The 26,473-nt window shown below is 40.7% G+C and overlaps 1 long non-coding RNA gene across 1 annotated transcript; it reads right to left on the minus strand.

Annotated features, from left to right (window-relative positions):
- Positions 1-4,201: 4,201 nt before the first annotated feature.
- Positions 4,202-16,884, minus strand: LOC138899433 (uncharacterized). Its single transcript, XR_011411051.1, has 2 exons — positions 16,822-16,884; positions 4,202-4,482 (listed from the first exon to the last, which is right to left on the minus strand). It is a non-coding gene; the product is annotated as an uncharacterized lncRNA (long non-coding RNA).
- Between the last annotated feature and the right edge of the window lie 9,589 nt (positions 16,885-26,473).

The following is a 26,473-nucleotide window of genomic DNA, read 5'->3' on the forward strand; positions in this document are numbered from 1 at the left end:
GAATAACAAGTACAAACCTTACTTCAACATTTGGTTCCATAATATCAATCTCAACTTTGAAATAAACACTCAATTATCACCAGAAAATTCCGTAAACATGATAAGAACGATAATCTGAACAACACTAGTATAACACGTAACAATTTGGCATATGAATGAGACAATATCAGAAAAAAATAGAGAAACATGGAAAACCAGGTAAATTGGCGGCACATAGGTACTCGTCAGCTCACATATACACCGCTCACATGAATTTCACTTAGCAAATAATCTAAGGTTCCTAATTCCCTCAAGTCAGGGTTAAACACAACACTTACCTCGCTCCGAAAGCCAATTAATTCTCAATCACAGCTTTTCCTTTGGAATTCACCTCCAAACCACCCGTATCTATTAAAAAGTGACTCAATAATATCAAATATTGCTAAAGGAATCAATTATATTGCATAAATTAAATTTCCCAATTTTTTCTCCAAAAAGTCGAAAAATCGACCCCGGGCCCGCTTGATCAAAACCCGAGGTTCGGACCAAAATCCTTTTACCCATTCACCCCCGAGCCCGAATATGTAATTAGTTTTGGAATCCGACCTCAAATTGAGGTCTAAATTCCCAAATTCCCGAAATTCCTAGTTTCCACCCTAACCTCTAATTCTACCATGAAACTTTAGATTTTTAGGTTGAATTCTAGTAAAATAAATTAAAAGATTGAAAGAAACGAGTTAAGGAACACTTACCTATGATTTGGGGAAGAAAATGTCTTTGAAAAATCACCATAGGTCTTCTACCCTTTTGAAACAAGAAGAAAAATGGCTGGAGTCCGAAATAAATGCTCACTGCGCAGTGACCTTCGCACATGCGGTGCTTTGGTCGCACTTGCGCTTCCGCATGTGCGGACGAAATATGCGCTTCTGCAAAGAAGGACTGGGCCAACTGAGGCCGCACCTGCGGACAGGGTTCCGCTTCTGCGGTGCCGCTCCTGCGGAGAAAAGTCCGCATCTGCGGAAAAAATGAAGTCCAGGCATGGGTCGCATATGCGGGGCTTTCGCTCACAGGTGCGGGCACATCAGATTTGGTGCACTAGCAGCCTTGTTGAGGTTTAAACTCAACTCACGCATCACACGAATGGCACCCGAGCCCTCAGGGCTCCAAACCAAACATGCACGCAAGTCTAAAAAAATCATACGGACCTGATCGCGTGATCAAATCGCCAAAATAACACCTAGAACTCTAAATTTAGCACCAAATCAAATAAAATTCTCAAGAACACTTTAAAATTTTTATTTCCTCAACTGGACGTCTGAATCACGTCAAATCAACTCCGTTTCTCACCAAATTTTACAGACATGTCTTAAATATCATAATGAACATGTACCAGGTTCTGGAACCAAAATACGGACCCGATACTAACAATGCCAAATATCAATCAATTTTTAAAAACAAATAATTTCAAAACTCAAGTTAGGGACCTCCGAATTCGATTTCGGGCATACGCTCATATCCCATAATTTGATACGGACCTACCGGGACCGTTAAATCATGGATCCGGGCCTATTATCAAAAAATGTTGACCGATGTCAACTAAAATCAATTTAAGGCAAAAATTCGTACTTTTATTAGTTTTCAACATAAAAGCTTTCCGGAAACCTGCCCCGACTATGCACGCAAATTGAGGAGGGTAAAAATGAGATTTTAAATGGTTAAGAGTATAAATTCGTGTTCTAAAATATAAGATGACCTTTTGGGTCATCACAGTCAACTCCTTCTATTCATCTGGAAGATATTCTAGAGGACAGCCCATTATACGGTCATCTGCAGGCATATTTAGCTGCCCAAAGCAAAGTGATACATTTGCTTCAATTGCCAAAGAGGACACTAATGATATAACATCCTATGAAAAATTGCTTAAAAAAGAAATGATATTTCTTTTAGAAAATTCTGAGATACAGAGAAAATATGAGCCATGGAAGATATTCCAAAGGTATTTGATTAATGGATTTTATTATCCGGGTGAGTCATACAAAATCCATTCTTATTATGAGACTATTCTCACCAGTACAGGCAATGCAGAATTTCAGCACTTTTCCGGTTATAGCACGGATGAGAATGTTTATAACTTCTCAAAAATTATTATTAAACATATTATATCTGGTGAAGATTAGGGGATTTTCACAATGAAATAAGGTAGATAAGCCTTAACAAAACTCGTATGAATTTTACATATTAGGATTATATCCAATCCTTTGATAAAGTGCTTTATTATAATAATGAGAGACATAAACATACTTGGTTCATAAAGGTATGTATATTTGCAGGACCCATTACTAATTGGTTCTAAAATTGGTGGTCATACCATGGTCCAACAGTCAGAATATTACCTGACCCATTTCTCATGTTATACAAAGAATGGACTAAAGTTTTGCCAGATTTGAATAAGTTATACCACGCAGATCATATCTGCTATTTAGAAACAATTGACCAAATATATTTCTTTATAGAGTTCTCTATTCCATGGATTCATAAATGGACTCCAGAGCTGGGATTCACTGAAGAACAAATTCCTTGCTTATATAGGACATTTTATAATAATTTCTGGGATAAATTGATGAAAAAAGATCCCACAACAAAAATGTTATACGGTCAAGAACTCTTGGATTCTATTGAAGCAAAATTCCAAGAATACTAAACAACTCCCAAAAGGGAATAATTGATGATAGCTCAGTCAAGCATATTGCTAGAATAATCTCTTTTCAAGAAGGAGATAAGAATGAAATGATTAATAAGTATTTGGAAGAAGTAAAAAGAAACTTACTTCAATCTATTAACCAGTATGAAAAATCTGACACTTCAATGCGAAGTGAAACAAGCAATGATGATATTGCAGAAGATTCCCAGCCTATTCAATCAGAGAAGATATTATCTGATGAAGCCGTAGAAAATGCAGAAGATTTCATCCAACGGATGAAAGAATTAGAGAGATGTGGAATATGATCAACGGTGAAGCCACCGACCCCACTCAACAGTAGATATACTGTTTACACAGTAGAAACACTGTATACACAGTATAAGGGACCTACATATGGGACCCACTTTACTGTGCCTATATTCTTTCTATTTTTTTTTCTATATATAAGGTCGTTTATTCTTTTGAGAGGAGGCATCAGCCAAAACTCTCTCTCTCTCTCTCTCTCTCTCTCTCTCTCTCTCTATTGTAAGTACTATCTTGTGTAATCATTAAACATCATTGTAATTAAAATCCATTTCGGATGCAGAAGGAATATCCTTATCAGAAATATTATCATTATCCTGAACAATATTTGTTTGAGGGTTAATTTTAATCCTTTCAACAGGCTTATCACTAATTTCAGTAGAAATAGTGTGCAAAGATGCAGCACGATTTCGAGCAGGTCCATAGACTGGTACAACAGGAGAAATATGTTGAATTGCAGGTAAAAGTCTATGATTAGAAAATGAATGCCTATAATAATTAAGACTAATAGTAGGCACATGTCTATTATTAGAAAATGACTGCCTATTATAAGTAGAACTATTATCATCAAATTGGATGCAAATCCTGCCATCCGGATTTTGAGTAATTTGAGAATATTCAGTATTAGTGACAGTATTTGTTATTTGACTTGGGGATATAACCGAATCCAAAGTCCAAGTAGTTGGGAAATTAATTTCTTCCCACTTAATAGGTCTCCTTGTGGTGACCTTAGACTTTGCAAAATTGGTTTCCATCAATATTGTCTGATCGGATGTATCATATAATTTACATCTAGGATTTAACGTAGATAGTAATTTAAAATAAATTCTATAAGATAAACATATAAGATCAGATCCAGGCGCATAATTATAACCATGCGTTTTCACATTTAATGTCAATGCATCAAGTATATTAAAATCAAAAAGAGATAATTGAAGATTGAGTTGAGTATTAAAATATACTGGACCGTAGGCCATAGTAGATTCAATCGAACCCATCAGAGATTGTCTAAAATTCAAGTTTCTAGCATCTCTAAGAGCCGCAAAAAATGTCTCTGGTAACCCTTTAAGGGTCAATGGTTTAAAAGCAATTTGAACCATACCAATATGCAAATAATTATTGTCATGACCCAAAATCTAACCATGGTCGTGATGGCACTTATCGTGATACAAGGCAAGCCTACTTCCCAAAATATTACTACTAAACCGATTATAAGAATTTAATAAAACATTTCCAACATTTAAATTTTTCATAAACTAAATCAACTCTAAATATAATATAGAAAAATACGGAAACGAGCCCCAAACATCGGGGTGTCACTAAGTCATGAGCGTCTAAATCTATGAACTAAGAAATGAAACTGTCTAACTGTCAATACAATCCAAAAGAAGAAATGATAAAATGAGTAAAAAGGTCCTGCGGACGCTAGCAGCTACCTTGCAATCTCCACAGATAGCCAGCCTGAACCCAACAATCGCCACGCTCTAACTCACCTGAATCTGCACATAAAGTGCAGGGTTTAGCATGAGTACAACCACCTCAACAAGTAACAGAAATAACTAAGGAACTGAGCAATAGTGACGAGCTAAGTAAAACAGTCCAATTATTTATTTTCACAATTTTAAAAATAAACAGAAATAAACAAGTAAATTCCATAACTCAGTAAATGCCACAAAGGAGTTTATCAGATAAATGCAGTAACAACACAAATAAATACAACCTCACAGCAGTGTCACTCCATCACTCATCACTCGCACTCAACACTCAATACTCAAAAATCTCAACACTCTGCGCTCACTGGGGGTGTGTACAGATTCCGTAGGGTCTCCCAAAGCCCAAGCGCTAAGCACGGACAACTCACGTGCCATCATATCAATACCTGGATCCGCACGGTCAACTCACGTGCTACGTGGACAACTCACGCGCTATGGTATCAATACTTGGACCTGCACGGTCAACTCAAGTGCTACGCGGACAACTCACGTGCTATGGTATTAATATCCTCACAACCAGGCCCTCGGCCTCACTCAATCATGTACCTTACTAACCTCACCATCATTAACAAATAAGGTAACACAGCCCATATCAATTATCACTGCATATTAGCAAATAATAGAGACTGAGGTAAACATGTACAATAATTTCTATGACTGAGTACAAATAATGTGAGCATGAATAAAGCCTAAGCATGTTCTCTAACCTGAAGGCAAACAGGTTCAACAACAAATAAACACATAACCACAGATAATAGCCATTAGGCCCCACAACCTCAATGTCATGGACCAAGTCTCAATCCCTCGCGGTGCACACCCACACGCTCGTCACCTAGCGTGGTATCACTTCCAAACAATCACGTGATGTCAAATCTCCGGGTTTATACCCTGAAAGCCAGAGTTAAAATTGTTACTTATCTTAACAGCGTAAAAATCCTACTCAGGGATGCCCTCGTCTCTGGACTCGATCTCCAAATGCTCTTAATCTATTCACAATCAGTACAATACCATCAATACGCGCTAATGGAATGAATTTTACAAGAAAAGCTACAAAATTAGACCAAAACCCGAAATTGGCTCAACCCCGGCCCTCGGGCCCATGTCTTGAAACCTGACAAAATTCACAAAACTAGAAAGCTCATTCACTCACGAATCTAATCATACCAAATTCATCAAAATCCGACATTGTTTGGTCCTTCAAATCCTTAAATTACTCTCCAAACATTCCAAGCCCTAACCCCTCATTTTCACTAATTACATGATTAAACAACGGGAAATAACCATATATACGAGTATTAGGGCTCAAGAAACTAACCTCATTGATATCCCTTGAATCACCCTTCAGAAATCACTCCAAAAACCGACTTGAAAATGGTGGAAATGAACCAAAATCGCGATGGGTTCTATTTATGGTTTCTGCCCAGGTTTTTCGCACCTGCGGCCATTTACTCGCACCCGCGCGACCGTACCTGTGGTCCAAGGAGCCTCACTTGCGCAACTCACTTACGTGCCCAGACTCCGGATCTGCGGCAAAACCGTCGCACCTGCATGTTTCCTCCGCTTCTGCGAAGCCTGCCCAGCATTTCCCTTTTCTGCATCTGCGCCCTAGGTTTTGCACCTGCGGGATCGCAGCTGCGACCTCCAACTCGCACCTGCGCATCCTGCCTAGCCCAGCGTTGCCCGAACCTGCGCACTCCCCACGCGTGCTAGCGGCCTCGCACTTACGACTCTTCCTTCCGCAGGTGCGGAAATAGCAGAAGCAGCAGCTCCAGCTGCAAATTCCAACTTTGACAAATCCATTGACCACTCGGAATCACCCCGAGACCCTTGGGACCTCAACCAAAAATACCAACAAGTTATATATCAACATACAAACTTAGTCGAACCTTCGAATCACTCAAAACAACATCCAAACACCAAATTACCCTAAAATTCAAGCCTAAGAATTTCTAAATTTTCAAATTCGGTAACCAACGCCGAAACCAACCAAACCACGTCCGAATGACCTCAGATTTTGCACACGGATCACAAATGACACTACGGACCTACTCCAACTTCTGGAATTCCATTCCGACCCCGATATCAAATTTTCTACTGCCGACCGAAATCGTCAAAGTTCCAACTTTTGCCAATTTAAGCCTACTTCTACCACAGACCTCCAAATTGCATTCCGGACATATTCCTAAGTCTAAAATCACTGAACAAAGCTAACCGAATCATAAAAATCCAAGTCCGAACTCGTTTACTCATAAGTCAACTTCCGGTTGACTTTTCTAACTTAGCTTTCTAACTAAGAGACTAAGTGTCTCATTGCACTCCAAAACTACTTTGAACCCAAACCTACAAACTCGATACAACTCAACACAGCCGAACAACACATAAATAAGCAGAAATGGGGAAAACGGGGCTATGACTCTCGAAACGACCGGTCGGGTCATTACATCCTCCCTCTCTTAAACAAACGTTCATCCTCGAGCGTGCCCAGAGTTGTTCCAAAAGCCATTCTTACTTCGGTTAAATCATCTCCTTTGAGAAACTTCTCAACCTCTAATTCTCCTACTTGGCCCGCAAGTACTTCAACCACCGCGAAACGCTTCCCGTCATGTCTTCCCTCATACTTTGCTGTCTAATTGCTGCATCAACTCGAAATACATCTCTGTCGTACTAGAACGAATAGAATGTTACCGACTCTAAGTCTCTTTGAAGATTATCTTTATCGAGCCATCAACATAAAAATACCCATTCGCAACCACCATTACTACACAACCACTTACTCTTCTTGAGTCCAAACTCATTGACAGACATAAGAACTTAATATGCCCCAAAATTTAACAATGTGAAAGATCCTTCATGTTACAACCCAAATTAGAGTACCTTAGATCATGCCGTAAGTTAGTTGATGTAAACCCAATAAGATATTATCTTTGAGATGATAAGAATTTAATCCTATTGGTCTTAAACGAAGCAAGGGTGTATAAGAGTGGTTAACAAGTATTAGAAGTTAAACGAATCAAGGATGTTGTAACCCGTATTTTCGGGTAACACTAGAGGTGATTAACTATCCCAAGAGGTCTTGTTTTAATGTATTTGAATCATATAATATCCGTATCATAAGTCTTGAAGTCAAGCGAGTTATGAAACAAAAGTCGATAAAAGTTGTCGCAACTTAGGTTTATGATTTTACTTAAACTTTAGGTCACATGTTACTGCATTTTTCTCCCAATGTGCTTGGAATTATGGGGTGATATACCTATCAAATTGAATATCTATGAGTCTAGTTTCCAACGCATTAAACCGTTTGTCGATACGATCTCGGAATAGAGAGATATTCGCGTTTTTGTGAGAGTGTGCCAAGCTGCTCTCTATGGGGCCCACAAAGGCGGTTTAAGACATGTGGACATATATAAGATACCTCAACCCCGTTTTAAGTCATTATTTTTCAGTATATTCAGACCTTATAACCCTAAAAACAGTCTCTCAAGGTTCTCTCATGATCCAAGACCCAAACAAAGGGCAAACAACACAAATCAAATGTCGGGAATCCCGTGGCGCTAGTAAGTTTCTTGTTCTTCTTGTTGTTGCTGATTTTTGTGTTGTTCCAGCTCGTGTGGGAGGTTGTTTTAAGTGTTTTATGTTCTGTAAATACACCTTCAAAGTTTTTAATATCAACCCTAGGTGATTTCAAGTCTTCTAAAGTAATTCTAGTGCCGAAAAACCCGAATTAATTGCTAGTTTCGCTTCCTTGTTCTTGTGGCAGAATTGAAGGGATATTTCGTGGAAAATTAAGGTCAAATTGGAGTTGTTCTTTCTGTTTAAAGGTAATGGAACCTCTTACTCTATATATATTTAAGATTATCCAAGTTGTGGCTAAGTCGTTGATGCTAGAACTTGTGAAATATATATCGAAAGGCTTGGTAGTAATGTTGTTAGTTGGTGGACTATTTTGGAGGCTCAATATGATTATTAATGATGTTGTTTGGGCTGTTTGGTGATTGTATTGACTTGTGTGAAGTCATATAAATAGGGGAGGTGCTGTCCGTTTCAACGTAAAATAGGTTGCAGTCGATACATAATAGTTACGACGCTTAAACGATAATGATAGTGTCATTTCTCTTATTGTAGACTAAGGAGTCGTGACATTTGCATAGCTTGAGGTTGGGCAGTATATACAAGGTATGTGAGTCTATCCCCTTCATTCTTTTGCATGACTCCGATTGTACATAATGTAATGAACAAGCTCCCAAAGATACTCTACTCTTAGAAGCTAGCAGTACTTACATTGCTGCCCTTCTTATGAAACGATTGATATTGATGTTACTTCTCTTATTCTTATATTATCAATGTTGTTGGTAGTTCCTGATTCTTATAAGATTCTTGATGAAGAGTTAATCCTAATAACGTGTACAAAGGATACCGACCTTACGTCACTCCGAAAGGTTCAAAATGTGATTCCAATGAGTCCAGCATGCATCATATATATGTATCTATTTTACTCTACCGAGCCGCGCTATAGTCGGCCGGGTATGGCACCTATTGTGCAACCACTGATCAGTTGGGTTTTACCGAGCTCCACGTGGCCGGGTATGATTCTACCGAGCCCTATGATGGCCGGGTACGTTTTACCGAGCCTATTACGGCCGGGTACGATATGATGATGGTGATGCCCACAAAGGCGTATGTTTTAAAAGTTTATGTATTTATATGTATGTATCATGTGTTTCATGTCAGTTTCCCTCAGAGGTACCCAGATGTCACAGGTTGTATATTCCCTATCACTGTTTACATTATTGTTCTTACTTATGCTTTCCTGCCTTACATATTCAGTACTTTATTCTTACTGACGTCCCTTTTATTTGTGGACGCTGCATGTCGTGCTGCAGGTCCTGATAGACGGGTAGACGCAGCTCCCCCACCACAGTAGGCTATCCAGTTCAGCGGTTATTGGCGAGATCCCTTCTCCGGACTTGCCGTGGTCTTGGTATGCATTTTTGTTATAGACATTATGGGTATGTCGGGGCTCTGTTCTGGCAATGTTGTAGCACTTATGTTCTTTTAGAGGCTCATAGACAGGTGTCGACTCATGTATGGTTTGGAATGCCTTGTCGGCTGATTTTTGTTGTATAGTCTTTCATGGCACCATGGTAGCTCGTACCTTATATATAGTTTCTTGACAGTCTTGTCGTCCCATGTTACGTATGTTCATGACATTATCTTTCATTGTTGGATGTTCATGATCCATGTCTACCATTTATATTGGTCTTGTCGGCCCTTAAAGATAATAAGGAAGGTTAGATAAAATGTACGTTGGTGCTCGGCAAGTATGGCCCGGGTTCTAGTCATGACCTTCCAGTTGGGTCGTGACAAACTTGGTATCAGAGCAAGTCTGTCCTAGGGGATGTCTATGAGCCGTGTCTAGTAGAGTTTTGATTATGGATGTGTAGCGCGCCACATTTATAATCAGGAGGCTACGTGACATCTAGGGTTGTTACCTTCTTCCTGAATCTAGATCGTGCGTAGAGTTGAGTCGTAAGTGTTCATATCTAATATTCACCTTATTTTCTTGCAGCGATGCCTTCGACTAGGAAGCAAGCGATTAGTAAACGGCTTGATACAGCTGTGGGAGAGGGTAACATTCATGTGCCTCCAGCCAGAGTAGGCCAAAGTGAGGCTCAGAGTGAGATGCCGTCTCATACCTCTCCGTCTCCTCCAGAGGATATTAGGAGGCACCCAGTACATCCAGTTCCCCGTCTAGCACTACAGACCACGATATGCGCAGTGCGGTGTAGTTGTTGACTAGCTTGGTAGCTGCTCAGGCTCAGAGGCAGAATACCGGGCTGCTGATAAATCGGTTAGTGCGAGAGTTCGTGATTTTATTAATCTAGACCCTCCAGTGTTTACCGGATCAGACCCCAAAAAGTACCCACAAACATTTATTGATCAGGTTCATCGTACATTGCGGGTTATGCATGCTAGTGATACGGAGTTAGTAGAGTTGGCTTCTTATCGGTTACGGGATTTAGCAGTTTTCTGGTATGATAGTTGGGAGATATCTAGGGGTCCGAACGCTCCTCCAGCCGTGTGGAAGGAATTTTCTGAGGCCTTTCTTCGTCACTACTTGCCAGTTGAGATACGACGAGCTAGAGCTGATAAGTTCTTGAATCTTCGACAGGGTAATATGAGTGTACGAGAGTATAGTATACAGTTTGATTCTTTAGCAAGGTATACTCCCCAATATGGTGGCCGAGATGAGTGATAGGGTGCACCTGTTCGTGAACGGGTTGGGACCACATCTGATAAATGAGTGCACAACAGCCTCCTTGGTAGAGGGCATGGATATTTCCCATATTCAGGCTTATGCCCAGACCCTTCAGGATCATAAGTTATATGCTAAGCTCTCTAAATGTGAATTCTTGCTGAACTTAGTAGCATTCCTTGGCCATGTGATATCTGATGAGGGTATTAGTGTCGACACTCAGAAGATCGATGCAGTGAAGAACTGGCCGAGACCTACAACACCGTCAGAAGTCCGCAGGTTCCTGGGGCTAGCAGGATATTATAGGCGGTTTGTAGAAGGGTTTTCCTCTATATCAGCACCATTGACTAAGTTAACACAGAAAGCTACCAAGTTCCAATGGTCTGATGCTTGTGAACATAGTTTTCAGGAGCTAAAGAATCGATTGACATCTGCGCCAGTGCTCACTCTCCCAGAAGGAACAGAAGGTTATGTGGTATATTGTGATGCCTCAGGTATAGGTTTGGGGTGCGTATTGATGCAACGTGGGAAGGTGATTGCTTATGCATCAAGACAATTGAAGAAGCATGAAAAGAATTACCCGACTCATGATTTGGAATTGGCTGCAGTAATATATGCTTTGAAGATATGGAGGCACTACTTATACGGCGTCCATGTTGACATCTACACAGATCACAAGAGTTTACAATACATCTTCAAGCAGAAGGAGTTGAATTTGAGGCAGCGTAGGTGGCTTAAATTACTGAAAGACTATGACGTCGAGATATTGTACTATCCCGGTAAAGCCAATTTTGTGGCAGACGCTCTCAGCCGTAAGTCAATGGGAAGCTTAATACATATTGAGGCAGGTAGACATGGGTTGACCAAAGAGCTTCATCAGCTGGCCAATATGCGAATCAGATTGTTGGACTCTAATGACGGAGGTGTTACTGTATAGAATACAGCAGAATCATCTTTGGTAGCCGAGGTAAAAGCACGGCAATATGAAGATCCTACCTTAGTAAGATTGAGAGAGGGAATTCAGCAGTGTAAGATTACAGCTTTCAAGATCGGAGGAGATGGGACATTGAGATACCAGGGCCGATTATGTGTGCCTAGTGTGGCAGGGTTGCGAGAGAAGATTATGATTGAGATTCATCAGTCCCGATATTCTATCCATCCTGGCTTGACAAAGATGTATCATGACGTTAAGGAGCAGTATTGGTGGGATAACATGAAGAAGTCTATTGCAGAATTTGTAGCCCAGTGTCCTAATTGTCAACAAGTAAAGATCGAGCATCAGAAACAAAGTGGATTGATTCAGAATATAGAGATTCCGACCTGGAAATGGGAGGTGATTAATATGGACTTCATTATTAGATTACCTCGCTCTTATCATAAGTTTGACTCCATCTGGGTGATAGTTGATCGACTTACAAAATCTGCCCATTTTCTACCAGTTAAGACAACTTACACGGCTGAAGATTATGCGAAGTTGTATATCAAGGAGATTGTTAGGCTTCATGGTGTGCCGGTATCTATTATATCAGACCGAGGAGCTCAATTTACGGCTAACTTTTGGAGGTCTTTTCAGAAGGGTTTAGGCACACAAGTAAATCTCAGCACTGCATTCCATCCGCAGACTGACGGACAGGCTGAACGTACCATCCAGACGCTTGAAGATATGCTACGAGCATGTGTTCTAGATTTCAAGGGGAATTGGGATGACCATCTGGCACTTATAGAATTTGCCTACAATAATAGCTACCATTCCAGTATTAAAATGGCCCCGTATGAGGCACTGTACGGGAGGAGATGTAGATCACCAGTTGGATGGTTCGAAGTCGGTGAGACAGAATTATATGGGCCAGATTTGATTCACCAAGCCATTGAGAAGGTGAAAGTGATACAAGAGCGACTGAGGACGACACAAAGCAGGCAAAAGTATTATTCCGATGTCCGACGTCGTGATCTCGAATTTGAGGTTGGTGATTGGGTTTTCCTGAAGATCTCGCCGATGAAGGGTGTTATGCGTTTTGGGAAGAATGGTAAGTTGAGTCCGCGGTATATTGGGTCGTACAAAATTCTTCGACGAATTGAACAGGTTGCTTATGAGTTAGAATTGCCATCCGAATTGGAATTTGTACACCCGGTATTCCATGTATCTATGTTGAGGAAATGTATTGGAGACCCTTCTCGGGTCGTCCCTATCAAAGATGTACAAGTTACAGAGGATCTATCATATGATGAAGTGCCAATGGCTATATTAGATCGACAAGTCCGCAAACTGAGAATAAAGGATGTAGCTTCCGTGAAAGTATTATGGAGGAACAAGAATATAGAAGAAATGACATGGGAAGCAGAAGAAGAGATGAAGTCTAAATACCCTTACCTATTCCAGAGTGAAGATAACGAGGATGCCGGGGGAAAGAAGGACGCATTATAAGGTGAAATGGCTCTATGAGATAAGCAATAGCTTGTGAATACTTTTTTTAATACAAAATAGTGATATGCAGATAATGTACATATCCACAATGCTTTGTATAGTCTTGTAAGGCCATAGGTTGGGTTTAACTGCTTGCAAGTTTGGCTAGTGTCCATTTTATAGGGGAAGCTCAGCCGGAAATTTCCGTCGGAATCCACAAAGAGTTAGACACCCCACAAACCCTTACATTCGAGGACGAATGTTCTTAAGGGGGGAGAGGGTGTTACAACCCAAATTCGCGTACCTTAGATCACGCCGTAAGTTAATCGACATAAATCCAAGAAGATATTATCTTTGAGATGATAAAAAGTTAATCCTATTGGTCTTAAACGATACAAGGGTGTATAAGAGTGGTTAACAAGTAGTAGAAGTTAAACGAATCAAGGATGTTGTAACCCGTATTTTCGGGTAACACTAGAGGTGATTAACTGTCCCAAGAGGTCTTGTTTTAATGTATTTGAATCATATAATATCCGTATCATAAGTCTTGAAGTCAAGCGAGTTATGAAATAAAAGTCGATAAAAGTTGTCGCAACTTAGGTTTATGATTTTACTTAAACTTTAGGTCAAATGTTACTGCATTTATATCCCAATGTGCTTGGAATTATGGGGTGACATACCTATCAAATTGAATATCTATGAGTCTAGTTTCCAACGCATTAAACCGTTTGTCGATATGATCTCGGAATAGAGAGATATTCGCGTTTTCGCGAGAGTGCACCAAGCTGCTCTCTATGGGGCCCACAAAGGCGGTTTAAGACATGTGGACATATATAAGATACCTCAACCCCGTTTTAAGTCATTATGTTTCAGTATATTCAGACCTTATAACCCTAAAAACAGTCTCTCAAGGTTCTCTCATGATCCAAGACCCAAACAAAGGGCAAACAACACAAATCAAATGTCGGGAATCCCGTGGCGCTAGTAAGTTTCTTGTTCTTCTTGTTGTTGCTGATTTTTGTGTTGTTCCAGCTCGTGTGCGAGGTTGTTTTAAGTGTTTTATGTTCTGTAAATACACCTTCAAGTTTTTAATATCAACCCTAGGTGATTTCAAGTCTTCTAAAGTAATTCTAGTGCCGAAAAACCCGAATTAATTGCTAGTTTCGCTTCCTTGTTCTTGTGGCAGAATTGAAGGGATATTTCGTAGAAAATTAAGGTCAAATTGGAGTTGTTCTTTCTGTTTAAAGGTAAGGAACCTCTTACTCTATATATATTTAAGATTATCCAAGTTGTGGCTAAGTCGTTGATGCTAGAACTTGTGAAATATATATCGAAAGGCTTGGTAGTAATGTTGTTAGTTGGTGGACTGTTTTGGAGGCTCAATATGATTATTAATGATGTTGTTTGGGCTGTTTGGTGATTGTATTGACTTGTGTGAAGTCATATAAATAGGGGAGGTGCTGTCCGTTTCATCGTAAAATAGGTTGCGGTCGATACATAATAGTTACGACGCTTAAACGATAATGATAGTGTCATTTCTCTTATTGTAGACTAAGGAGTCGTGACATTTGCATAGCTTGAGGTTGGGCAGTATATACAAGGTATGTGAGGCTATCCCCTTCATTCTTTTGCACGACTCCGATTGTACATAATGTAATGAACGAGCTCCCAAAGATACTCTACTCTTAGAAGCTAGCAGTACTTACATTGCTGCCCTTCTTATGAAACGATTGATATTGATGTTACTTCTCTTATTCTTATATTATCAATGTTGTTGGTAGTTCCTGATTCTTATAAGATTCTTGATGAAGAGTTAATCCTAATAACGTGTACGAAGGATACCGACCTTACGTCACTCCGAAAGGTTCAAAATGTGATTCCAATGAGTCCAGCATGCATCATATATATGTATCTATTTTACTCTACCGAGCCGCGCTATAGTCGGCCGGGTATGGCACCTATTGTGCAACCACTGATCAGTTGGGTTTTACCGAGCTCCACGTGGCCGGGTACGATTCTACCGAGCCCTATGATGGCCGGGTACGTTTTACCGAGCCTATTATGGCCGGGTACGATATGATGATGGTGATGCCCACAAAGGCGTATGTTTTAAAAGTTTATGTATATATATGTATGTATCATGTATTTCATGTCAGTAGCCCTCAGAGGTACCCAGATGTCACAGGTTGTATATTCCCTATCACTGTTTACATTATTGTTCTTACTTATGCTTTCCTACCTTACATACTCAGTACTTTATTCTTACTGACGTCCCTTTTATTTGTGGACGCTGCATGTCGTGCTGCAGGTCCTGATAGACGGGTAGACGCAGCTCCCCCACCACAGTAGGCTGTCCAGTTCATCGGTTATTGGCGAGATCCCTTCTCCTGACTTGTCGTGGTCTTGGTGTGCATTTTTGTTATATACATTATGGGTATGTCGGGGCCCTGTTCCGGCAATGTTGTAGTACTTATGATCTTTTAGAGGCTCATAGATAGGTGTCGACTCATGTATGGTTTGGAATGCCTTATCGGCTGATTTTTGTTGTATAGTCTTTCATGGCACCATGGTAGCTCGTACCTTATATATAGTTTCTTGACAGTCTTGTCGTCCCATGCTACGTATGTTCATGATATTATCTTTCATTGTTGGATGTTCATGATCCATGTCTACCATTTATATTGGTCTTGTCGGCCCTTAAAGATAATAAGGAGGTTAGATAAAATGTACGTTGGTGCTCGACAAGTATGGCCCGGGTTCTAGTCTTGACCTTCCAGTTGGGTCATGACACTTCAAAACATTCACACTCGAGACCGTACGTCACATCTAAACGAAAAATCAAGCACCCAACGGCCTTCCTTTACATTTCAAGAAAACACTTCTTGTCACATTCACATCGTCATAACACCTTCTGCAGTTACGTCATACTCACCAAAGATTCATTCCACCGCTTATCGAGCCACAAATTCCACTCATAGGGACATTATCGGACATATGAGTCAAAATGTATAGGTTACAGCTGAAGCTACCGAGCCTAAGTTGCAGTCTAACCATGGACTCAAGTCCTCCAGACTGGCCCACCACCACATACACAGAATACACATCTCAACTTCGTTCGTAGAATCACAAGCCGGTGATGCACACCCGATACCGAGCGCTCATGTGCGCATACGAATGCGTGGAAGGAATTCAAGGAGTTATGTTCCAACCTGAATCAATTCCGCACGATAGAATACAAGAAAGTGAAATTTTCCTAAGGGTTCTGCAGCTTCTCGAAGATAAGTACAGATGTCTTCATACCAATCCGCAAGACTCTACTAAACCTGCTCATGACTCGTGAGACCTATGTAACCTAGAGCTCTGATACCAACTTGTCACGGCCAAAAATCTAACCATGGTCATGATGGAACCAATCGTGATACAAGGCAAGCCTACTTCCCAAAATATTACTACTAAACCGATTTTAAGAATTTAATATAACATTTCCAACATTTAAATTTTTCATAAACTAAATCAACTCTAAATATAATATAGAAAAATACGGAAACGAGCCCCAAACATCGGGGTGTCACTAAGTCATGAGCGTTTAAATCTATGAACTAAGAAATGAAACTGTCTAACTGTCAATACAATCTAAAAGAAGAAATGATAAAAGGAGTAACAAGGTCCTGCAGACGCTAGCAGCTACCTTGCAATCTCCACAGATAGCCGACCTGAACTCAACGATCGCCGCGCTCTAACTCACCTGAATCTGCACATAAAGTGCAGGGTTTAGCATGAGTACAACCACCTCAACAAGTAACAGAAATAACTAAGGAACTGAGCAATAGTGACGAGCTAAGTAAAACAGTCCAATTATTTATTTTCACAATTTTAAAAATAAACAGAAATAAACAGGTAAATTCCATAACTCAGTAAATGCCACAAAGAAGTTTATCAGATAAATGCAGCAAGAATACAAATAAATACAACCTCACAGCAGTGTCACTCCATCACTCAGCACTCAATACACAAAACACTCAACACTCTGCGCTCACTGGGGGTGTGTACAGATTCCGTAGGGGCTCCCAAAGCCCAAGCGCTAAGCACAGACAAATCACGTGCCATCATATCAATACCTGGATCAGCACGGTCAACTCACGTGCTACGTGGACAACTCACGCGCTATGGTATCAATACCTAGACCTGCACGGTCAACTCACGTGCTACGCGGACAACTCACGTGCTATGATATTAATATCTTCACAACCAGGACCTCGGCCTCACTCAATCATGTACCTCACTAACCTCACCATCATCAACAAATAAGGTAACACAGCCCACATCAATTATCACTGCATATTAGCAAATAATAGAGACTGAGGTAAACATGTACAATAATTTCTATGACTGAGTACAAATAATGTGAGCATGAATAAAGCCTAAGCATGATCTCTAACATGAAGGTAAATAGGTTCAACAACAAATAAACACATAACCATAGATAATAACAATTAAGCCTCACAACCTCACTGTCACGACCCCAAATTCCCTCTGTGGGAGGTCGTGATGGCACCTAGTCTTTAAGACTAGGTAAGCCTATCAATGCGGAATAATCATAAATATCTGAAATAAATAAACTACAATTCAAATAATTACAACTCCCAAAACCTGGTAGAAATAAGTCACAAGCTTCTAAAACATTTTTCTCAATGTTTCTATGTATCAAGGTCTATAACAAATAAGGAAGCAACATAAAATAATAGAAGGGGACCCCGGAGTCTGCGGACGCTGGCAAATATACCTCGAAGTCTCCGTGCATAGGTAACTCGCTGACGTCTAGACTGGTAAGATGTATCTGGATCTGCACAAAACGATGTGCAGAAGTGTAGTATGAGTACACCGCAACGGTACCCAATAAGTGCCAAGCCTAACCTTAGTAGAGTAGTGACGAGGTCAGGTCAGGCCCTACTGGAGAATAGATAATGACATGAAATAATGTTTAAACAATTTAATAAGATAAAATGACTATGGAAATAAATCAAATAGTATGTCACATTTAATGACACCAAATAATTGCAAGTAATATCTCATGGAATCAAAACGGAATTCCCTTTCAATTTTATGAAAATCACAACAATTAATCGAAGGCAACTATGTCCATAAATCAATATCAACAAGGGCACTACCGAGGTATTTTCTTGTAGTCCCAAATCATAAATAAATTCATAATATCTCATTTTCTTATATCACCGTGGGAGCCTTCACAATTTATGTAAAGAAAATATTTTTCCCTAAATAGCATCCTGCGTTTTAGCCACCCTTATCACACCGCATGACTTCTAGTAGTCACCCCTACTAGCTACGCGCATCAAGCCACCCTTATCTCACCGCATGCGTTTCAATACCCAGACCTTACACCACCGCATGCGTATCAATATCACAATATATCACAATTTGCACCTCAAGTGCCCAATGTTTCAATTTTTCAAAAATAAATCAACAATATTTTTCAATAATAAAGAGCTCACGGCTCATGCCAAAATAATCCAACAATAATATTTTTTCATAATAAAGAGCTCACAGCTCCATCATAATGAGTACCAAATATCTTATGAAAATATTCAGGAAAATAATATTTCAAAATCTTTAATACGTTGCTTGAATATCAAATTTAAAAATGTCAAATATTTCATATTAATAATATTTAATTTTAAAAAAATAAAACTTCAAATAATGCACAGTATAAAAGAAACCAAGTTTCAATTTAAACAAGTAAAACAATTAGTAGGAAAAAGACAAACAAATTTAAAGTATATATCTCAGATCAATGATGAAGAATATAACAAGATAAAATAATAAAATAAATGCGCAACAATGATCTACACAATTTAAAAATATAATATTTCACATTTAGCCCGTGTACACACTCGTCACCTCGTGTACACGACTTTCAACACATTTAAATAATCACATTAATATCAATTCTAGGGGAGATTTCCCCCACACAACGTTAGAAAAGTCACTTACCTCGACTTGCTCCAATTTAACCAAGTAGTATGCTTTTTCCTCGATTTTCCGATTCCAGTTGACTCCTATCTAGTCATAATTAATTCGATACAGTCAACAAAAATTATAGAATTAATTCTGTAAGAAATACTACATTTTTCAAAAAAAATCTAAAATTAACTCAAAAATGGCCCATGGAGCCCAAGTCTCGGAATCCTGCGAAAGTTATGAATTATGAACGCCCATTCAATCACGAGTCTAACTATACCAAAATGACTAAATTCCAATAACAATTTGACCCTCAAATCCTCAAATCTATCCATGAGGGTTATTCAAACTTTTTCAATTTAAATCACCAATTAAATGTTAAAAACAGTGATGGATTCGGGTAATCTAACCAAAATTGAGTTAAGAACACTTACCCCGATGTTTCCTCTGAAAATCTCCCAAAAATTACCCCAATCCGAGCTCCAATTCGTTAAAAATGGAAGTCCCATTTTCAGAACTTAAACATTCTGCCCAGGTTTTAACTCATTGCGATCGCGAAAATCCACACGCGATCGCGAAGCACAAATTTTCACTGTCCAAATTAACTCTACGCGATCGCGTATATCCTCACGCGATCACAGAAAACAAAATTCTCAGCTCTACGCGATAGCAGTCCTCTGCATGCGTTCGCGAGTCACAAGGTCTCAAAGCTACGCGATCACATCCGCTTCACACGATCGCGAAGCACAAAACTTAGCAACCCTCAATTAACCTTACGCGATTGCAAACAATGCCACGCGATCGCGATGCACAACTTGCCTACGCGATCGCGTCCCAATCTTCGCGGTCGTGAAGAAGGTTGAAAATACCAGAAATAAGCAGCTACCAGCACTGCCAAAATGAAGGAAAATACTCTGAATACCATTCGTAACATGCCCGAGCCCCTCGGGACCTCGACCAAATATACCAACCAATCCTAAAACATCATACGGACTTAGTCATGTCTTCAAATCACATCCAACAACACTAAAAACACGAATCACACATAGATTCAAGCCTAATGAACTTTGAAACTTTCAATTTCTACAAACAACACCGGAACCTATCAATTCCAGTCAGATTGACGTCAAATTTTGCGTACAAGTCATAAATGACATAACAGAGGTACTCAAATTTTCAGAATCGTATTTCGACCCCGATATCAAAATCAACCTCTCAGTCAAACTTTCCAAAAATTCAACTTTCGGCATTTCAAGCCTAATTCCACTACGGAGTTCCAAATAAAATTCTAATCATGCTCCTAAGTCGAAAATCACCATACGGAGCTGTTGGAATCATCAAAATTTTATTTCGGGGTCGTTTGCACATAATTCGACATCCGGTCACTATTTGAATTTAAACTTTTAATGTTTCTTCAAAATTCCATATCTCGGGCTAGGGACCTCGGAATTTATTTTCGGGCATACGCCCAAGTCCCAAATCACGATACGAACCTACCGAAACTATCAAAACACTGATCCGAGTCTGTTTGCTAAAAATGTTGACCAAGGTCAACTCAGTTGAGTTTTAAAGCTCTAATTCACCTTTTAATTCATTTTTGCATAAAAACGTTCCGAAAATATTTTCGGACTGCGCACGCAAGTCGAGGAATGATAAATAATAATTTTTGAGATCTTAGAACAGATAATTAATTATTAAATTTAAAGATGACATATTGGGTCATCACATTCTCCACCTCTAGAACAAACGTTCGTCCTCGAACGGAGTTAGAAAAAGTACTTGAGCTGGTGAATATTTATGGATAACGGATGCGTATATCAAGCTCGGTCTCCCAAGTTGCCTCCTCGACCGAATGACCCCTCCACTGAACCTTCACGGAAGCAATGTTCTTTGACCTCAGCTTTCAAACCTACCTATCTAGAATTGCCACTGGTTCCTCAACATAAGATAGATCCTTGTCCAACTGAACCGAACTGAAAGTCGTGATATTTCTGAAGCATAGAAACATGGAATACCAGATGAACTGCAGAGAAACTAGGTGGTAGAGCAAGTATGTAAGCCACTTCTCCAACTCTTTTAAGAATCTCTAAAGGCCCAATATACCTAGGGCTCAACTTTCCCTTCTTCCCGAACCTCATCAAACTTTTCATAGGCGAAACCCGGAGCAATACCAGCTCACCAACCATGAATGTAACATCACGAACCTTCTGATCCGCATAACTCTTCTGTCTAGATTGGGATGTACGAAGTCGATCCTGAATCAACTTAACCTTTTCCAATGCATCCTGAACCAAGTCTGTACCTAGTAGTCTAGCCTCGCTCGGTTCGAACCAACCCACTGAAGACCGGCACCACCTACCATATAAAGCCTCATACGGAGCCATCTGAATGCTTGACTAGTAACTGTTGTTGTAAGCAAACTCCGCAAATGATAAGAACTGATCCCAAGCACCCCTAAAATCTATCACACACGCACGAAGCATATCCTCCAGTATCTGAATAGTGCGTTCGGACTGCCCGTCCATCTGAGGGTGAAATGTTGTACTAAACTCTACCCGAGTACCTAACTCACGCTGTACTGCCCTCCAAAACCGTGAGGTAAACTGTGTACCCCGGTCAGAGATGATAGATACCGGTACACCGTGAAGTCTGACAATCTCGCGAATATATACCTGAGACAGCTGCTCTGAAGAGTAAGTAGTAATCACAGGAATAAAATGAGCTGATTTGGTCAGCCTATCCACAATCACCCAAACTGCATCAAACTTCTGCTGAGTCCGTGGGAGCCCAACAACGAAATCCATAGTGATCTTCTCCCATTTCCATTCTGGAATCTTTAACTTGTGAAGTAATCCACCCAGTCGCTGATGCTCATATTTCACCTGTTGACAATTTAGACACCGAGATACATACCCCACTATGTCTTTCTTCATCCACCTCCACCAATAGTGTTGTCTCAAGTTTTGATACATCTTTGCAGCACCCGGATAAGTGGAGTACCGCGGACTGTGAGCCTCCTGGAGAATCAACTCACGCAAGCCGTCCACATTAGGCATACATAGCCTGCCCTGCATCCGTAATACATCGTCATCTCTAATAGTTACTTCTTTGGCATCCCCATGCTAAAATGTATCCTTAAGGACAAGCAGATGTGGGTCATCATACTGACGTTCCCTGATACGATCATAAAGAGAAGACTAAGAAACCACGCAAGCCAAAACTCAACTCAGCTCGGAAATATCCAGTCTAACAAACTGGTTGGCCAAGGCTCGAACATCCAAGGCTAAAGGCCTCTCTGCTATCGGTAAATATGCTAAGCTGCCCAAACTCTCCGTCGTACGACTCAAGGCATTGGCCACCACATTGGCTTTCCCAGGATGATAGAGAATGGTGATATCATAATCCTTACGCAACTCTAACCATCTCCGTTGCCGCAAATTAAGATCCTTCTGTTTAAACAAAGGTTGTAGACTCCGGTGATCGGTGTAAATCTCACCATGGACACCGTACAAATAATGCCGCCAAATTTGTAAGGCATGATCAATAGCTGCTAACTCTAGGTCATGTACAAGATAATTCTTTTCATGCACCTTTAACTGTCTGGACACGTAGGCAATCACCCTACTGTCCTGCATCAACACTGCGCCGAGAACAATACGCGATGCGTCATAATACACAGCATAAGATCCTGTACACGTAGGTAATACCAATACAAGGGTTGTAGTCAAAGCTGTCTTGAGCTTTTGAAAGCTCTCCTCACATTCCTCAGTCCACCTGAACGGAGCACCCTTCTGGGTCAATTTTGTCATAGATGCAGCAATAGAAGAGAAACCCTTTACAAATCGGCGATAATACCCTGCCAAGACAAGGAAACTCCGGATTTACGTAACTGAAGACGGCCTGGACCAACTCTGCACTGCTTCAATCTTCTTTGGATCTACCTTGATCCATTCGCACGAAACTATATGACCCAAAAATCCCACGGAATCAAGCCAGAATTCACACTTTGAAAATTTTGCATATAATTTCCTTTCTTTCAAAATCTGAAGCACAATCCTCAGGTGTTATTCATGATCTTCCTGACTCCGGGAATACACCAGAATGTTGTCAATAAACACAATGATGAAGGAATTAAGATAGGGCTAAAATACATTATTCATTAAGTGCATAAATGCTGTTGGGGCATTGGTCAGTCCAAAAGACATCACAAGGAACTCGTAATGATTGTACCGAGTCCTGAAAGCAGTCTTCGGGATATCTGGCTCCCGAATCTTCAATTGATGATAGCCTAAATGTAAGTTGATCTTAGAGAATACTCTAGCACCCTGAAGCGGATCAAATAGGTCATCAATACGTGGCAATGGATACCTGTTCTTCACTGTAACCATGTTCAGCTGGCGGCAATCAATACACATACACATAGAACCATCATTCTTCTTTACAAATAAGACAGGAGCACCCCAAGGAGATACACTGGGCCGAATAAAGCCCTTATCCAGCAATTCCTGTAACTGTTCTTTTAATTCTTTCAACTCTGTTGGGGACATACGGTATGGTGGAATAGAAATGGGCTGAGTACCCGGTAACAAATCAATGCCAAAGTCAACATCCCTGTCGGGTGGCATACCCGGAAGATCCGCTGGAAATATATCAGGAAAATCCCTGACTACAGGACCTGACTCTACAATAGGAGTATTAATACTAACATCTCTCACATAGGCCAGATACGTATCACACCCCTTCTCAACCATTCATTGAGCTTTAAGAAATGAAATAACCCTACTAGGAACATGATCCGAGGTACCTCTCCACTCTAGCCGCGGTAGACCTGGCATAACCAATGTCACCGTCTTGGCGTAACAATCAAGAATAGCATGATAGGGCAACAACCAGTCCATGCCCAAAATAATATCGAAATCCACCATACTGAGCAATAATAAATCAACTCTGGTTTCAAAACCACTGATAACAATTAAACACGACCGATACACATGGTTCACAATAATAGATTCACCCACGGGTGTAGATACATAAACAGAAGAACTCAAGGAATCACCTGATACGCCCAAATACGGGACAAAATAAGATGACACATAAGAATAAGTGGAGCATGGATTAAATAAGACCGACACATCTCTATGACGGACCGGAATAATACCTGTGATAACAGAATCAGATGCAACAACATATGTCCTAGCAGGAAGGGCATAACATCTAGCCTGGCCTCCCCCTCTAGGGCGACCTCTACCTGCCCGACCTCCAACTCAAGCTGGATGTGAAGGTGGAGTGGCAACTGGTGTAGTAATCATGGCCTGAGAAGCCCGAGGACCCTGTGGAATAGGTGGGGCCTGATAAATATGTGGAGGTGCATCCCTCCTAAATTTGAGGCAATCTCTCATAATATGACGAGTGTCACCACACTCAAAACAATCCCTCGGAGGACATGGCTTCTGGGACTGGCTCAGGCCTGATCGACTAGACTGCCCACTGAAATCATCCCGTAGAGGAGGTACAGAAGACACTAGTGGTGCATAATATGGAATCTCAGGTCTGGGAGTAGTCAGAATACCATTGGAAGCTGGAAGTGCTGAATGAATAGGACGGCTCACATAACCTCTACCATGACGGGCTGCAACTGGGGCACGAGAATTATTATATGTGCCAGAATCTTGGGGTCTCTTAGCTTCCCTCTCTTCCCTCTCCCGAGTCCGCATACCTTCCAATCTCCTAGAAACTGACACCACTTGTTGGTATGTTATGTCCATCTCTAGCTCTCGGGCCATACTGTATCTGATACTAGGGTAAAGACCCTCAATAAATCTGTAAACCCGTTCTCGAACAATAACAACTAAGGCTGGTGCATGCCTAGCCAAATCACTGAATCAGACCGCATACTCTGACACGGTCATTGAACCCTGGTGCAACTGCTCAAACTCTACGCGCCATGCATCCCTAAGACTTTAAGGAACATACTTCCTTAAGAACATATCTGAAAATTGAGTCAAAGTGAGTGAAGATGCCTCAGAAAGACTATCCAACTCATATGCCCGCCACCACTGGTAGGCTACTCCTCTAAACTGGAATGCTGTGAAAGAAACCCCACTGGAATCCACAATACCCATATTACGAAGGATACAATGACATTCCTCCAGAAAACTCTGAGCATCCTCTGAAGCTAAACCGCAGAAAGTGGGAGGGTAGAACTTCTTATACCTCTCGATCCTGAGCTGCTCCCCCTCTGAAACTACTGTCCTAATCTCAGGTCGAACTGGGACAACTGGCTGCACTGGTATAACCTCTGGGGCATGTTCAACTTGGGCCCGTGGTTCTGGAGTACTAGCGGCAGGAGTCTGTGCTCCTCCCCCAGCAAGAGATGTGGCAGGAGCAAGTGGAATTAACCCTGCCTGAGCTAGAGTGACAAATATGCTCAAAACCTGGGCAAGAGTCTCCTGAAGTGTAGGAGTAGTAACATGCATCTCAGGTGCCTGCTCTCCAACTGGAGCTACTGGTGGCTCTGGTTAGGCGGCTCGCGCAGGTGCTCTGGCTACACCATGTGGTCTTCCTCGACGTCTGACTCGGCCTTTACCCCGTCCCCGGCCTCTTGCTGCTCCAATAGGGGGCGCGGGTGTCTGATCATCAGATCTAGTTGTGCGTGTCCTCACCATCTGTGAGAGAATAGAAAGACAATGGTTTAAAATTTTGAAGTCAACAAATACACACGATAAGGAATCAAAGAAGTGAATATTTCCTAACAGTTCCATAGCCCCTCGAAGATAAGTATAGACGTCTCCGTACCGATCCGCAAGATTCTACTAAACCTGCTTGTGACTCATAACACCTATGAACCTAGTGCTCTGATACCAACTTGTCACGACCCCAAATTCCCTCTGTAGGAGGTGGTGATGGAAACTAGTCTCTAAGACTAGATAAGCCTATCAATGCGAAAAAATCATAAATATCTCAAATAAATAAACTACAATTCAAATAATTACAACTCCCAAAACCTGATAGAAATAAGTCACAAGCTTCTAAAAATTTATTCTCAATGTGTCTATGTATCAAGGTCTAAAGAAAAATAAGGAAGCAACATAAAATAATAGAAGGAGACTCCGGAGTCTGCGGACGCTGGCAGATATACCTCGAAGTCTCCGTGCTCAGGTAACTCACTGATGTCTAGACTGGTAAGATGTACCTGGATCTGTACAAAAAGATGTGCAGAAGCGTAGTATGAGTATACCACAGTGGTACCCAGTAAGTGCCAAGCCTAACCTCAGTAGAGTAATGATGAGGTCAGGTGAGGCCCTACTGGAGAATAGATAATGACATGAAAAAAATATTTAAACAATTTAATAAGATAAATTGAC

This window comes from Nicotiana tomentosiformis, chromosome 9 (assembly GCF_000390325.3).
Source record: "Nicotiana tomentosiformis chromosome 9, ASM39032v3, whole genome shotgun sequence".
Taxonomy (NCBI): Eukaryota; Viridiplantae; Streptophyta; class Magnoliopsida; order Solanales; family Solanaceae; genus Nicotiana; species Nicotiana tomentosiformis.